Source organism: Protopterus annectens, chromosome 2.part1, assembly GCF_019279795.1.
Source record: "Protopterus annectens isolate FY-2018-M chromosome 2.part1, PAN1.0, whole genome shotgun sequence".
In the NCBI taxonomy this organism is placed as follows: domain Eukaryota; kingdom Metazoa; phylum Chordata; order Ceratodontiformes; family Protopteridae; genus Protopterus; species Protopterus annectens.
In genome coordinates, this window is record NC_056729.1 from 1,028,243,498 (window position 1) to 1,028,256,194 (window position 12,697).

A 12,697-nucleotide genomic window follows, 5' to 3' on the forward strand; every position below is an offset into this window, starting at 1 on the left:
GCATAGTGATTGTCCACTGACCAACAGCAGACTGATTTTGAACTAGATCACTTAAGAACATTACATTTTTGTACAACAAATGGTGAATACACATGCAGGAAGTTGCTATCTATAAAGTCAGTAATTTATAGACATGAATGCATTTTGTTGCTTGTGAAAATGTGATATTCCTATTCAGGGTGCATGTATGTTTATCAGTCATAGTAATAGTGTATCATATTAGTCCATAAGACAGTTAACTATTATCTCAGTGTAGTAAGAATATTTCTCTTATCAAGTAATGCTACTGTTTTAAAGTACTTTGATACTCCCAACATTTTTTGTTTGTGTTAATGGTTATTTGACATATAATGCTGGCTCTCTGCAGTATTAAACTAGCATAATGTGCACTGGACCTTTGTGAAATCATAAAATCTTATGCCACAGTCGTCAAGGAAATCAACAGTTACTGTTAATGTATTTGTGGTCTTAAACAGAGACGTTGTCTACCCCTACCCAAGCAGTCAGACAACTGCGAGAGCATTCCTGTTATTAAAAACAAATGCAGACCACTTGGCTAATATGTTGTGCCTGAATATAGGGAATGGAAGAGAATTGTTGAACAGTTCAGAATTCCTTCCACATACCCCTCATGATGCATATGTAAAGAACAAGTTAATGCTGTGTAATGCAGCACAGATGTATGTTAGTCCTGATGCAGTGAAATGTTAAAAATCAGTCATTATTTAAATGTTGCCAGAGAGAAAAAGAAATAAAAAGGAAACATTTTCTTCAGGCACTCGTAAACATTTAGAATTCTCAGCATTGTTCTAGAATCATTCTGTATACTGCAAAGTAGAATAATACACTGGGCAGATAGGTTTCTTGCCTTATAAACAATATGTACTACGAAAATTGTGACCATGCAGTCTTTTAATTAGTAAACATTGTAGACCACAATCTGCATCTGCTAACATAATTTATAAATTTATAGTGCCTTTTGTAGGCCGTGCCAAGTATTTAAACTTTCCAGCATAACAAATGTCAACTGCGACTACCTAAAGGTACTGCTGCTCAGTGGTAGGAGTTTAAGCACTCCCTGGAAGTACTCTTCACCCTGGAGAATGCAGACATATGCCCAGTCATAGAAACATGGTTCAAAATCATAGAAAGCATCCAGGCAGTCAAAGGCCACAATGCCTTTCATACATTTTGATCACCTCAGGATAAAATAAAGGGAGAGTGCCTCAGTGTTCATAAAGGAAAAGTAGACTGCTAGACTTGTCCCGCAACATAACTCACTTGAGCTACTCCATGCCATGCTAACCGTAGCCGTGACCACCTATCATATCATTGCCAGCTACAGATCCCCTAACATGAGTCTGGAAAACCAAACCTCCTACCTAAACATACTGGAATCTCTTAATATTCATCCTAACACTATATGGGTGACTTCAACTATCCCTCCATAAACTGACAGTCTTATACAACCCATAATTGACTTGCTCAGAGGTTTTTGGACTTCATCAACACAAACACTCTGGAGCAACTAGTTAGCTCTCCAACTAGAGATACAAATATCCTAGACCTGGTACTCACGAACATGGGGGGGATGCTGCTCCCTCCCATACATTAACTCCTCCCTGTTAAGATCTGACCAAAAAATGATCTCCTTTAGTATTAAAACTAACATAGAACCCCCATCAAACTCTTTACTAAGGTCATTTACCTCAAACTAAGTGACAGCTTATTAAAATTCCAAGCCCTTCTGAACCCAGATGACACTGAGGCCTACTCTGAGCTGTACACAGAAGCACTGTACAACCGCATTCATAGCTGCATAGAGGAGGCAGTAGTAACTGTCTGAGTCAAAACCTGTGATTACTAGCAAAAATAAACCACCCTGGTGGACCCCTAGCATAAATAGGCTATTCAGCAAAAGGAAAAATCCTCTCCAAATCTAAGGAGCAGACAAAATAGTGCAAAAAGATGCTCACAGTCTAAACAAACTGGAGAGCTTGTCAAATCTGACAAAGCAAACTATAAGATAGAGATAGCCTCCCAGGTGAAAGATAACCATGGAAGCTTCCTGGCTGGTGAGGTGTTCTGAATCTCCTGGATGGTTGAAAGCTTTACTGCCATATGAGCACGTTGGACTAGAAATGTAATCTGGACATATTTTTGTATGTAGTTTGACTTTTTGTTTAAATTTCAGTGGTTTGTTGTTAATTTATTTTTATTTTCTGTTAAAGTATGCATCATAGATCATTGAGAGAGAGATGCGAAGAAGCCTTTATGTTACGATCAGAGTTTGCAAGAGTTATACACAGGAAGCATAAAGTGGCATTCTGGCATGAAATTCAAATTACTGAGGATTAGACTAGAATCTTTCCAGTGAGTTGCACCAGATTATTTTTTATTTTGTGGAACATAAATGTACTGCTCAGTGGAAAGAAGCTGCAGAGGTTACTGACCTTTTTGTACAAAAGGAAGGCAAACATTATATTGCAGGACATTTACATGACTGTGCAGTAACATGAGAGGCTTATTAAGTGGATAAGAATGACAGGAGATTATACAGAACTGGAAAATGAAAGGAAGAGGGGAGTACTCGCACTGACAAGAGGTGGTTGTAGGGTTAGTATAGATGAGGAGAAAGATGGAGGCAGATGGATATGGGATCCTGCTAGAATTGCTAATGTTTACCTTCTGCCTGGGTTGAAAAGAGAAGTGGTTAGGCTGATTTTGTGAAATATATTGCCTTTCATGTGCGCATACTCATTTTAGATGACAACTGGAATACACACTGCTCAAAGGAGGATGTGTCTGGGGGCCCCTGACCAAGGTACTTACCTATTTGGGCTGGTAGTTGATCTCCCACCAAGCCAAGTTAATGTCTATACTGAACAGGTGTTGTTTGACAAGAGAATATTTATTTGTGATTAAGCAGATAGAGAAATACCCAATCTTGATCTCTGATAATGCCCTCATTCTGGCTACCCTTCAGCATGCAGGTGCAAAAAAGGGGAAAACACTGGATCCTGGATACATGCATCTTTCAAAAAAGGAGAGCTTTGGGAGATGGTTTGATGGCTTTTTGGAGGACTTACTAGAAGATATACAGCAAGAATGTGTAGTTGGGGTTGCTGAGTGGGAATTGTGTAAAACCAGTATAAAACAACTAGTAGACTAGAAATCTGGAATTGTGAGATGAAGGGCATATGAGAGGTATCTCGAAGCCATAAAAAAATTAACTCATTCCTTTTAGTGGAGCTCTGGAAGTTTGCACTGTAACTTCCAATGGGCGGAGCCTAAGCTTTTTGATAGAATCAAATTGTGTCCTCACATAGATCTACTTTGAAAGGTCGAACCTCATATAATCGAAATCCATTTTCGCGAGATGAAAATCGCAAAAGCTTAATTACCCAAATGGCAAATTTTTCCCAAGGTAAGTAAAAACACTTGGCCTACATGCCCTTTTCTCCACTGTAGTGCAATTCTGGAGTTGTTATATAGAGTTGAGGGGGAGACGCAGCCCCCCCACCTAGGTGGGTTTTATTTACTTCGGTTTGTATTTCATTTAAGTTTGGGCAAGTCACTTACCCTGGGAAAAATTTGCCGTTGAAGCTTTCACTATTTTCATTTTGCGAAAATGGATTTAGATTATATGAGGTTCGAACTTTCAGAGTAGATTCCCCTCACATTTCAAACAAATGTCCATACCTCTGGAACTTGTAGGGGTTACTAAAGAAGTGTAAATGGCCAACTCTTTAGCACAAACTGTATTTATAATGTTAGTATTCTTTAGGTTTTAGGTCTTAAACTGGATTTTATAAGTGAAAGTAAATGGAATAACTATTAACTTTTTAGTATTTTGTACACAACTTACAATATTTTGGCAACCACTCAAGTTACATATATATTGCCGGCTGCATTTTGTTCATCCAGGTGAGAACTTTCATTTAAGGCTAAGCAGCTCTGCCTGTGCTACTTGGTTGTCAAGATATTTAGAAAACATGACATTTATGACAATATACATATTGTATAAAAAAAAAACTTTTTACCTGTACTAGATACAGATCAGATATCATGAAATCTTCTAATACTTTGCATGTGGCATGGTTTTGGAATTATTATTGCAATTATGAACAAGCAATAGTTGATGCCTAGAAGGCATCAGTAGGATGTAACTGCAGAAACAACTGGGAGACATCACTCAGATGTAATGAGTTAAAATACTTTAAGGTATGGCTAGACAGGGCATGACTGGGAACCTAGAAGATCAGCTGAATAGTGCCAAAGGGGTAGTCACAAATTTTTGGGACATGTTGCATAACTATAGAGTTAACATGTATTCCCAGAGTGATGAAGCTGCTTGCACAAACGCTAAGACAGCAAAATGTGTATAGGCAGATGACAAAAATCAGAGATCAGACAGTTGGAGACTTGAAACAAGCCCAGGTCAGATCAGAGAGAGTTTAGCTTCATTTTATGAGAAGCTATACAACAGTGAAGAGGATAGCTATTGAGACATAGAGTCCACAGATATTTTAGGGACTTAAATCTGTTGAAGCTATGTCCACCTGAAAGGAAAGCTTTAATAGCACCTGTCATAGAGGAAGAGATTTGGGGTGCCATGAAGAAGCAAAAGGCCAGGAAGTTGCAGGGTTTGGAAATCTGGGGGAGGCATGTTGGGGTCGTAGTTAAAATATGGATAAAATTATCTATTGCCATCTTTTAGGATGGAGTAATTCCACCTTGGAAGCAGGTGATATTGGTATTGATCCCTAAGGAGGGCAGGGACCTCACAAACCCAGGATCTTTTTTTGAACCATGATTATAAAGTATTTATGACGATTTTGACAAACCTGGCAGGATCATTAAGATGAATAGTACATGTGGATCAGTGCAGGTTCATGGGAGGGCAGCAAATGTTTGGCAATATTAATAAACCCATCCTGATTCAGAGTGATGCAGCTTGCAGTGGCAATCCATTAATTCTTACTAGTTTGGATGTGGAAAAGACCTTTGATGGGGGTGGATTGGGTTTACCTTAAGCACTGAAAGTGATGGATTTTCCAGAGCCATGGATAGCATAGCTGTTTGAGATATATTGTGAACATTGCTGAAATTGGGGGAGGGGTCTCTGTTCCAATGGAAATGGTTTGGGGTAAGCAGCAGGGTTGTCCGCTTTCTCCCCTACTGTTTGCACTCTACTTGGAGCACCTTTGCAAGAGAAATTAGGGTATCAGATGTTGAAGGATACATATGGGGCTCTACTCAACAGAAGATTGCTCTTTTTGTAGATGACATCCTTTTGTGTTAAATCCTGAGAGGGTTTTAGGGCATCTTTTTGGTAGGCTCCAGAATTTCTATGATCTGGTGGAATTTAAAGTAAATAGGGAAAAGACATTGTTATAGTTTTAAATTACATCGCTATAATGGAGCTAGTTCAACAATATCCTTATCTGTGCGGTCATGAGTGTTTGAAATATTTAGGGGTGTAGCTACAGAGGGATATATAGCAGGCGGCTTAAAGGATGTAAAATGAAATTGTTGCCAAAATATTAAGTCTGATAAGGAAATGGAAAATGTTTCTTATGGAGGAGCATAGTAAGATTCAGGCAATTAAGATGTTTTTGGTTCCCTTGATGTTATATGTGGGACAGGCATATTTTTTCTGCCTTCCCAGTCCATCTGGTGAAAGCCGAGGGAGAGCAGTAAGGGAATTATTTTGGGAGGTGATGAAGGAAAGAGTGAAGTGGTATAATTTGGTATTACCCCAAGTCCTGGAAGGGGTGGGATTCTTGGATTTAAAAATTGACTTCAAAGCGACACAGGTTAGAATTATCTACCGTATATTGTCACGATTACCAGGCTCCGCACACAACACAGTAATTTGCTCTTACATGCGATGTGGGATGCATTGGAAGGGAGAGAGGTAACAGCATATGCAAAGCAAGTGTGTTGAGGTGTGTATTAAAAGACTTTAACTCTTAAGGAGAAGAAAATATGGCAGAGATTGGTTACTCTCTCTCTTCTGAGCAAGGGATGGCCACCAGGAACATCATTACTGCAGAAGTTGAGGCACAAAGGAGGTGATATTGGGGACAAGGAAGGCTGAAAACATGGGATGAGGTGAGCTCAGCCCTTTGTTTGAATGTAGGGAATCAGTCGCTTATTGGGAGCTGATGAAAGTCTGTAATGAGATAAAGGAGGTGGTTGGAAATGAACAGCACAAACTGGAATTGCTTAAACTTATATTAGAGGTAGGTTTGAGTTGGCAGTCCTAAAAAAGGACTGTGAGTGGGGGATATAAGGCATTATTGGAATAAAGAAAACGGACTACTAGAGACTTAATGCAAGAATGGGAAAATCTTCTTCAAAAGCCCTTAGGAATGGATCTATTGAAAGAGGTTTGTAAAGCTCCATGTATGCCACTAAGTTGAGTAGGTTTCATATCTTTGTAAGGAAATGTTTGCATAAATACTTTAACACATCATCACAACTGAATAAAATGTTTCCATGGGTGCTGTTGGTGTGCTGGAGATGTAATGCAGGGAAATGGGGCACCTCGAACCCTATATATTCTGGGTGTACAATGCACTAAGACCATTTAAAACAGATTTCAGTGAGCTGGTGGAATGCAGTAGGGACTGGGAGCATTCATTTCACCAAGGACCTGTTTGTATTGTGTGGGGGAATTTCAGGAACTCCAGGTTGTGTACAGGCAATAGTCTCCCTCTTAATGATCATGGCAAACAAAGCAAGCACTAAGAAATGGAAATCTAATGGATCCCCATATTTCGGAGAGATGTACAGAATAAAGGATCTGAGGAAATGGAATTAACAAAACCTGACACTTCGGGAAGTTGGCTGATGATAGATGGAATGTATGGGACAGACTGTTAAGACTTCCATGTTCAGAGACTTGCCAGCCAAATACTCTCATGCTTAAATAAACAGTTGATCTCTATAGGAAGATGCTAGGATTAAAAGAATAGAGGAAGGTATAGCCTACAAGCTCAGCATGACTGACTGCTGCTTGTGTGCACTTCAGGCTTAACCTGAAATGACCATATGGAATAGTTATCCTGACTGTATTTTATTTTCTGAAGTTTCAAGTGGATACTCACTGGGATTGGATGCAGTTATTGACCGTGGAAAATAAAAGATGCAACAAGGAAAGAGAAGGAAGGAACAGAGAAAAATGGACAGATAAATGCCTTGCTAATGTAATGGTTTACTTTTAAGGTGATGAGAGTTTATAACAGTAGGATAAGGTTATTAAATGTAATGCTAAGCTGTATCAGTGTTGCTTTGGGTAAACAATGTAATAAGATGTGGTAAATTTCTAAGAACGGTATTGTCATGAAACACAGTATACTTTGTCGAAGTAAGAAATGTTGGCATACATTTTATAAGCTTTTTGAGTTGTGATATTTGAATATAGCTGGTTCCACCCAAGAGAGAGGGGTGCTACTACTCTGAGGTGAGGGAGGACCCTAGGAAAAATGGAGAGTAATAAAGTCATACTATTTGGAAGCAGTCTGTAGTAGGAAGATGGTATTGTGGCTGAAAAAAACAAATCAGTATTGCAGACCCATTAATTTACTCTGAAGAAGGTGTACACATTTTGTAATCATATAAAAACTGGAACAGTTCATGTTGCCTATATTTGACCATTACTTCTTGCTGTATATTTTACTGTCTGCTGGCAAATGCATGTAATTGTACTTCCTCACATTCAGTGCTCAAGGCTGTGAACAGTATTACATATATTGTGTTGGATTGCTTGTATGTAAGTGGAGGGGTAGCATAACAAAAAGTTTTATCCATGATTGATACCATTGCTTCAGAACTGTTTGTGTCACTCTTAAAAGAAAATGAACCAAGATTATTGTTAACAAGCAGTACTCTTAACTCACTTACTTTCCCTTTTTATTCCTCTTTCAGAAAGCAATGCACAGTTCTTTATCATGATTGCAGAAATATGTTTTTCACTGTTTGATAAGCCTGTTGTATGTGCTGTGCTGACCGCTGTACAAGTAATATAGCGGACAGATGCTATTCTGTGCATAGCACAATTAATGCATGGGGGGAGCAGGCGGCAGAGTTTATAAAGTAGAACTGTGTTTATTTTTCAACATATGATGATAATGATTGCAAAAAAAAAAAAAAAAAAACACTTTAGGAACTAACTGTACTGTTGAGTAAGTAAAAGGTTATTGGTGAGGAAGAAATTGGCAGTGGCTTTGGTTTTATGTTCTCACTGCAAAATGTGCATGCTTATTTTTTCTTATCAGCTACAGCATCATTTTGAACATTTATTCATTTGCTTACTATTTGCTTGATCTGTTATTCTGTATACAGTGTTACATTGATAATCATTGACCTGTGAGCGATATTTGTGACTGAAGCAACAGGATTGTTAACTCATGTACACAAGCCAACATAAAATCTGACAGCATCACAGTCTGTGACATAGTAACATCAAGGAACCGTAAGTTGAGTACATGCCTTTTACACAAGTTAACTTTCGAAATATTGCCATGGGGATGGCCTTGGTGGTGCAACATTTAGCGTTGTCACCTCACACCAAGAGGTTCTCCAGTTCATTTCTCTGCTGCTGTACCTTCTGTGCAGAGTTTGCATGTCCTTCTTAGAGTTGCATAGGTTTCCATTCCAAAGACATGCACTAGGTGGATTGGACACTCTAAATTGGACGTAGGTGCGAGTGAGTGATACAGATGAACTACCATGGCAGGGCTAGCCATCCAGAGGTGTAAACCTTAGCTTGAGATGATTGTCATTGTTGAAAGTAACACCCAACCTCGTGCAAAATGGGAAAAAGGGGTTTGAGGATGGATGGAATAAATACAGTAAACACAAATGTTGTGTCAAGTACTGATGTTACCACAACAGTGCAAAAAAAACCAGAGGGTAGTCTTTATACTAATATTGCTACTTTACATACAATATGTAAAGAGTATATACTTTGTGGGGCTAGGAGTATATACTTTGAAGGGCTGTTTATTTCTGCTGTTCGAGCATTGCAGTAATCCAGTATTTTACTTTATGGATTCTGTCATCTAAAGGAAAACAGATGTATATGTCACTTTATTTTCTCACAAGTAAGTTTTCTTCATTTTAAAATTACCTTTAAAGTACTCAATACTTAAGGAAAATGGTTTTTTGTTTGCACTTGATTCTGCATTCTGTCTGCAGAACGTTTTGATCTGTTAACCATTACTGTAATTCCTTTTGGAATGTTTTGCAGCATTAAAAATGTTATGTGACCTGTGACAATAAGATTTATCACTGAGCTGTTCCCCACGGATGTGTGGTTTAGCATGGGCATGAACTGAAAGAAACTTTACACCTTTGAAGGTAATAGCTGGGGGAGGAGTCCTCGCAACTGTAATATTTAGAACCTTTGTGAAGCAACTGGTGGGGGCCATTGTTTGTTGCTGAAACAAAGCAGTGGCCATAAGTAACTGTCAGAGCTCGAAACTAACAAAAATCAAAGGAGTCAAAGAAAAACATTTACTTTATCCGGAGATCAGAGATGATGCGAGAGTTTCTGAGCCCCAGGCCTGATTAGTGGAATAGGGTCATCTAAGCCAGGTAAAATACAGATAACCTTTAATACCAGGAGTTTGGTGAATTTGGTTGACAAGTATCCAGTTTTGCTGCTGACAGCCTGGATTTCCTTATTGAGTTGTGTACTGGAAGATCATCTGGAATCAGTGTAGGTTAGATTTCATTTTCCTGGAAGTGGACAAAACTTTTTCACTGTCACAATGCCCTATGGCAGTGACATGTTAGCATGCAAGTACATAAGAGGCAGCTTTCATATTGTGACCATATGAAAGAATGGGTTTATTTTATCCCATCTCATTAAAATGTGATAAAGTGATACCTCTATTCATCTAACATCTAAAGGTCGAAATTAAAAACATTGGCAAAAAAATACACTCCTTGCCCACCACACCCCCCTGCTAATTATGTATACCAATTCTGAGGCTGAACTACTGTGGGGGAAGGGCAAATTCCCCAAATCCTGCTGTACTGAGATCTTACTCAAAAAAGGTTGCACAGCACAGTCAACCATTTTTTGGATCATCTGTACTGGCTTTGTCACTATTTGATGTTAAAAAAAGATAAAAATGAATGGCACCTAAAGGAATATATGTGCTTGTGGTCTTTCAGTATCTAAGTTCATGTTTGTGGAAGGATGAATGCAGTGAACAGAGTAAAACAGAAAAAAAGTCTTCACAATATTGCTATCTGTAGATACAGAGAAAATGTAAATGTGTGATATAAATGTATAATCAAGGGCAAGAAGCCTATTTGTGGTGTCACCGATTGTGTGTTGAGGGTGAAAACAAAGATAGAGACTTGCTTGCCTCTTTACTTAGAGGTCCTTACAGATTCAGATTCAAGGTGCTTGACATAACTGACAGAGTCACAGAGCCTGTGGTGAATCCAGAGAATCAGGAGGGCTCAACACAGAATACAGCTGCCATGCAGTGAACCCATAGCATTTAACGTTCTTAAGTCATGGCTGAAAATGTCCTTGGACCATTTCATAACTTGAAAATTAAGAAGGCTTTGGGTCCAGGCTTTCAGGCCATCAGTAGTATGGGAACCTGCCTAATTTATTATAACTGGTCTCCATTGAAGCATAAACCAACCCCGTGTCAAAGAAAGGGTCATGGTACAAAAGGAGTAAAGCATTGCTCAAAACACAGATGACTTGAGATTAACTGGTAACCCAGACAGAAGAGGAGATGATGACGAAGGGTGGGAGGGAGTAAGCTGCTAATGGCAGCTCATCCATTCTGGGGGGAGGGGGTGCTGCCTACTTACTGAAAAGAGTTGCACAGCATGTGTGTTATGGGTTGGGGATATGTGCTTGACTTTCCCAAGCCGCATCCGCATGGTAGCCTCCACTGAGTGGATGCAGAAATACACCTGGTCTCTGAGGAAGGCACAGCAGGCTATCATGTTTGCAAGCATTCTGTCCAGATAGGATATGAAAACAGACACCCACTCATGGCTGCATGGATGACCTTAATTCAGCTATCTCTTGTCCCATTGATAGGGAATGAAAGCGTTCAGTCATAGCAGGGTCTTGATGTGATGACGAGCAGGCACTTGGAATGACGTACATAAAAATGCTGAAGCTTAGGGCCTGGCTACTCATTTAGATGCCTTGTGTGGATAGTGTTTGAGTTTAAATAGTGCTACCAGGAAGCTTTTTATTTTTCAGATGTTCTGTGGCAAGTGGAAGAGATTCTTCATTGGGGTAAAGTTGTATCTTGTGCTGCTTCACTTGGTTTGTTTTCATATGATACTGACTTATGTCATGTTACTTGCATGAGCTGGGCCTCAATTTTTCCCTGATCAGGGTACTTGCACCTAGCATCTCTGCAGTTCATGATCTTGCAGACTGTAGAACTGTAGACTAACACTAACTGTTCAGGCACTTCTTTAAAGGAATCCTGCATTTTCACCTGCCTATGGAAAGTCCTTCTCCTAATATATTTGAATAATTTTGACCATCAGCTGTAAATTTCATTTCTTGGAAGATGCATTTCTTGGTGGCTATCACCTCTACTCACAGAACTTCCTATTTGCTGGCATTTATCTGCATTGAATTCCTCCGTAATCTTTCATAAAGATTGGGTAACATTTAGGACTAACCCACATTTTTCCCAAAGTGCCAATAAACTTATTTAAATCAGTCTGTGTCCCTGTTTTATGCATAAGAACAAAAGTTCAAGGAGGAGTGGAGAGAGAGAGACCTTCATTCCTTGGGTAGGTTTGATATGAAAAGGGGGCATGAGTTCAGGAAAATGGACCACGTTTTTGTTATTTATTTATTTACTTAATTATTGACTAGGCAAGTCCAGATGTTTTATGGGAGATATAAAGTGGTGTTTATTCAGACGGAGGGAAATTTATTCAGGACGCTGGAGAAACCCTCTAACTGTGCTGATTGGAGAGCTATAGAGTGCACTGTTAACAGTGGTGGAATGATATGGAGACTGATGAGGAATTAGCTGCAGAAGTGGAAGAGATGGTGTTTGGAGAGAGAAGGGACGTGTATGTTTTATTACTGATGGCAGATGTCCCAGAAGCTTGGAACAACGGAGAGGAAAGATTAGACAGTAAAGTGGTAGATTGTACAGCAGACAAACTGCAGGAGGACTGTAGGGATAAAAACTGACTTCTGAGTAGAGCAAAGTCACAAAGCATGAATAGAGTCATAGGATGATGTTGAAACTGAAATACCTTGCGAATATGACCATTAGATGGAGGACTGATTGCAGGAGAAGAGAGTCTGAAGGGAGAGAGTGGTAGGAGGGATGCAGACAAATCCTTTATGGCTGTGTGTTTCATGAAGGAAACAGAGTAGAGTAGGCTGTGTAAAGAAGGAAATTGATTTTCATGAAGTAGATTTTTAAAGTACATTGGTAATAATGAGGGAAACTAGGAAAAGGGTGCAAATTTGGGGGGATCAGTAATCAAAGCCCTTTGTAGCTGTGAGAATGATCTAGGTCAGGGCATTGTTCACTTGGGCAAAAAAATATTATATGATATTCATTTGAGAAGCAGGAAACTGTGGAACATTAGTATGGAAGTTTGTTCGTAGGTTCACAGATAATTATTAGGCAATTAGTCTTCAGTCAATTGCAAGCCCAGCCAATAA

General features: G+C 39.2%; 1 protein-coding gene across 3 annotated transcripts in view; it reads left to right on the top strand.

Annotated features, from left to right (window-relative positions):
• Positions 1-12,697, top strand: part of WFS1 (wolframin ER transmembrane glycoprotein) — a 1,039,913-nt gene that overhangs the window by 766,968 nt on the left and 260,248 nt on the right. The window lies entirely within an intron of this gene.